Genomic DNA, 4,674 nt, shown 5'->3' with positions numbered 1-4,674 from the left:
TGACAATCTTTGGCTCTGGCGATGAGGTGTGAGAAGTGAGTGAGAAGTGAGAATCTTTGGCTCTGGCGATGAGGTGTGAGAAGTGAGTGAGAAGTGAGAATCTTTGGCTCTGGCGATGAGGTGTGAGAAGTGAGTGAGAAGTGAGAATCTTTGGCTCTGGTGATGAGGTGTGAGAAGTGAGTGAGAAGTGAGAATCTTTGGCTCTGGTGATGAAGTGTGAGAAGTGAGTGAGAAGTGAGAATCTTTGGCTCTGGCGATGAGGTGTGAGAAGTGAGTGAGAAGTGAGAATCTTTGGCTCTGGTGATGAGGTGTGAGAAGTGAGTGAGAAGTGAGAATCTTTGGCTCTGGTGATGAAGTGTGAGAAGTGAGTGAGAAGTGAGAATCTTTGGCTCTGGCGATGAGGTGAGAAGTGAGTGAGAAGTGAGAATCTTTGGCTCTGGTGATGAGGTGTGAGAAGTGAGTGAGAAGTGAGAATCTTTGGCTCTGGTGATGAAGTGTGAGAAGTGAGTGAGAAGTGAGAATCTTTGGCTCTGGTGATGAGGTGTGAGAAGTGAGTGAGAAGTGAGAATCTTTGGCTCTGGTGATGAAGTGTGAGAAGTGAGTGAGAAGTGAGAATCTTTGGCTTTGGTGATGAGGTGTGAGAAGTGAGTGAGAAGTGAGAATCTTTGGCTCTGGTGATGAAGTGTGAGAAGTGAGTGAGAAGTGAGAATCTTTGGCTCTGGTGATGAGGTGTGAGAAGTGAGTGAGAAGTGAGAATCTTTGGCTCTGGTGATGAAGTGTGAGAAGTGAGTGAGAAGTGAGAATCTTTGGCTCTGGTGATGAAGTGTGAGAAGTGAAGAAAAACAAGTCTGCGTCTGTCTGTAGTGATGGCTTCATAGACTTGAGTTGCCGAAATATCCTACCCCCGTTACGCCCTAGGAGGTGCATGGCCGACCGCTTAGTCACTCCTGTTCCCTGCCAGCCAAGGCGAATTTGTGTGTCACGCCGAGCACGTGTTTCCCTTGTAAGACGATCCCGGTGAGCACTGAGCCAGAATGGATGGACTCAGCTTCGTCATCTGACAAGCAGGGAACGTCCATTACGCCTCGTAAATATCTGACGGCTTCGCGCGATTACCGTGTGTGTATACTTGTTGGGCAAGCGTAACACACACACTCACACACAAAAAATACTCCCCTGGTGCTGACTAACCTCTGCTCTGCCAGGCGCCAGTGCGGTAGGCTGAAGTGTAATAATGCTCGCTTAGGCCGAAGGATTTTTCGGTTAATGTTCCCCTTGAGGAAGGAGAATGGAGTGCGTGGAGTGCGCAGTTGTAAAATTCTGTGATGGAGTGTGATGGCCCAGCAGTACTCACAGATCCATAAATATGTAGCTACAAGCCTAAAACAGAAGGGCATGGTGATCACGAGCCCAGCACGTGATGAGACTGTGCGTGAATCAAACACACACACACACACACACACACACACACACACACTTTGAGACACACACCTGAGACTTGGTTGCGGATGGACGTGCCGAACAAGCTCTCTGATACTGGTATAGGAAACGACACTCTACAACTACCATGGATCTTGACGCTGTTAAGGTGCTGTTGGAAGCTCACGAGCGTGCATTTATATCTGCATTGGGTGTTGTTATCGACCAAGTGAAAGGAAGGATCCAGACTACCGAAAGCACAGTCACCGATCTCATCAAGAGTTTGGAATTTTCCCAAGCAGAAATAGTTGACCTCAAGAATCAAGTGAAAGTGCTTCAACAATCCAACACTGAAAAGCAAGGGGAAATTGACGGTCAACGAAAAACTGTAGCCGAACTCCAACAACGCGTAAATTACCAAGAAGATTACTCACGAAGGAACAACGTTCGTACCACAGGACTCCAAGAACTTCAAGGAGGAGAGACATGGGAACAAACATCTGTCAATGTGAGTAAACTATTGGAGGGGACACTTCAACTACCATCAGTAAAACTGGAGCGTGCACACCGGGTTGGTCCCATCAATCCATCTCGGCCAAGAACGGTAGTTGCACGTTTTGAGAAATATGGTGACCGTGAAGCAGTCTCGAGAAATGCCAGAAAGCTCAAAGGTTCAGGCATATACATTGACGACGATCTTTGCTCTGCTTCACAAGAGGTAAAAAGGAACAAACTACCGCTCCTAAAACAAGCACGGCAGGAAGGGAAGATCGCGTACTTCAAATACACGAAGCTGATAATCAAGGACAAAGTGGCCAACCAGTCATCTGTTCCACGCGGTGCTTCACCCGGTGCTTCGTCTGCTGTTGGTTCGGAGCCAGCGAATCGCGGTGTTGCCAGAGGTGAAGCCGCGGCTGGGCGGGGTGCCGCGCCTCATTCAGGCCGTACTTCTGTGCCGGGTGAGGGTGCCGCTGCAGGGCCTGCATCGCTGGAGCTTGAATCAGGTGGTGTAGTGTGCTGGCTTAAGGTCAACCCTGGGCCATACCGTTACCGGGCGGACAAAAGCACCAAATTTGGCATATGTCTTCTCTACCATATGAAGAATAATTCTGGAAGGGGTGCCCAAAAATTCAGGTCATCCAAGGGTGCTAAATTCAAGATGGCGTCCAAGATGGCCGCCGGAACCTATTTCATCCACAGATCGGCTAGTTATGATGCAAATTTCTAGTGTTTCACGCTTTTGCAAGCGTGAAGGCATCCTCTGTGTAGTCACGTTTTTTCAGGGCATCTCTAAGCATGCTTCTCATCCCACTTTCAAATACAACAATGACATTTCGTCCATCAGACTGTGCCTGAGCTTCTGGAAATCTCTTCAAAAGTTGTTCTTTCAGCCTTGTTTTGTTGATGGCTTTGTGAATTCCCAAACTTCCCAAGTGCCCTACGTACATACTGTGCAATTCAGAAAGTTTGAAAAGGAGAGTGCCATTGTCAACACACTTTTCAATATAGTTGACAAGTTCAATGAATGCAACACCTTCTTTCATCTTTTCACTTATGTTTTCTTCTTGAGGATTACATTTTCTCACATGTGCTCTGTACCTGTTGCGGAGAGAAGTCAAACACTTCAAGTGATACTTAGCCTCAATGGCAATAAGATCTCCACTGGCCATCCGCGACAGAAGTTCAGTGTCCTGCAGTTCAGTGACCATGGTCCGAACATTAGAATCAGCATCAAAGGTGCAGAAACTGTGTAGTTGTTCAGTTTCATTTCCCTTTGTGCAGAACAAGCAAACTTGTTTGTCTAGAGATGCTCGCTTGCATACTCTCTGGGGGACTTCTACAGAGGCTGTTTCTTTTCGTTTCTTGGCTTTGCTGAGCTTGGAACTGGCAAATTTCAGATGACAAGCTTTGTGCCACGATGCTTTGTTTTCAATGAGAACTTCAGCGCTTATGTCACTTTCAAATAGTAGTTTCACCGGTAATGCATCTAGTGTGCGAAACTCCTCCACAGTGCTCAAAAAGGTTTCATAGGTTTCCTTTTTCTCAGCAGGAGTTCCCGCTAAACTGTTCATTGGACATTTTAATGGTTTTAGGGTTTCTTCTTGACAAATAATGCACTTGGTCCAATCCATGACACCAACACGTGGCCACCACATCTGCAAGCAAAACACAAACAATACAAGCACAAGCTAAAGAACATTTTGTTGATGTGAAAACAAAAATTTCTACAAGAATTCCAGTTGATGATACTTGGCACTGACAGATGCAGCTCTTGTTCCTCCCTAACTATGTCTCTTTCATTTTTGCGTGGCTGTGGTAAAACTGTTGCCCGCAATAATCTGACCCATTGCATCACTGTTGTCGCATTTTCACATGTTTGAAATATACCTGACGTCACCACATGGAAATGATGTATTGTAGGCCTACAATACATTCCGACAACCAGAATCTGGTTGTGTCCAGCGGTCATGTGTGAGATACAAATAGCATCATTATGCAAGAACTCTGCTTTAGGCACTGAGAAATAGGGTTAGACGGGCAGACTTGAGTGACCATCGCTCGGCAGTCTGAGGCATGGAATTGTGTAATTTGTAAATCAAAGTAAGTTATTTAGCAGTGCTATCATATAAGCTTGGTATAATCATTTTTGAAATCCTTGACCATCAAAACCATGAAAAAGAGTTGTTGCACAACATTACATCACCACAAATGGCTGAAATATGGGCAAAAACGGGTTCTGGCAGCCATCTTGGACGCCATCTTGAATTTCTGAGCTCCCTGAAGCTTGCCATTGGGGCACCCCTTCTATTTTTTTTGAGAAGACCCATAAAAGACCCCATGCAAAATTTCATGCTTTTGTCCAGCCTGTAACGGTGTTTCCCCTAAGCCAGCACACTAGTGCTGTTGGCGCTGCTGGGGTGCTGCCAGCTAACCGTCCGGGGAGCTCGGTGAGCATGGAGGAAGAAGTGATGGCGGACGTGCCTAACAATGTTGGACGCTTACTCAGGAGGATAAGAAATAGATACACTCAGGAAGAAGGACAAGAAATAGTTAAGTTACGTATAGTGACACCTTTTTTATTATTGTTTGTACTTTCATTGTTAGTATTTTTCTGTAATATGTATCATTCTATATATTACTTCGGTTTACTATTTTTACTACTAATACTACTACTTGCTACTATTACTACTACTAGTGTCCATTATTATTGCTACTACTGCTTACTACTTCCGTTACTACTACTATTACTACCAC

The 4,674-nt window shown here is 45.5% G+C and overlaps 1 long non-coding RNA gene across 2 annotated transcripts; it reads left to right on the top strand.

The window, feature by feature from the left end:
- The first annotated feature begins 151 nt into the window (after positions 1-151).
- Positions 152-1,019, top strand: LOC126992199 (uncharacterized). 2 transcript variants are annotated; one of them, XR_007746346.1, is made up of 3 exons: positions 152-357; positions 403-588; positions 636-1,019. It is a non-coding gene; the product is annotated as an uncharacterized LOC126992199 (long non-coding RNA). The 2 variants fall into 2 exon arrangements; XR_007746347.1 differs by having other exon boundaries at positions 172-216.
- The last annotated feature ends 3,655 nt before the right edge of the window (positions 1,020-4,674 follow it).

Source organism: Eriocheir sinensis, unplaced genomic scaffold, assembly GCF_024679095.1.
Source record: "Eriocheir sinensis breed Jianghai 21 unplaced genomic scaffold, ASM2467909v1 Scaffold417, whole genome shotgun sequence".
NCBI classification, from domain to species: Eukaryota; Metazoa; Arthropoda; class Malacostraca; order Decapoda; family Varunidae; genus Eriocheir; species Eriocheir sinensis.
The sequence above is the reverse complement of the archived record's forward strand: the minus strand, read 5'-3'. Positions and strand labels throughout refer to the sequence as shown.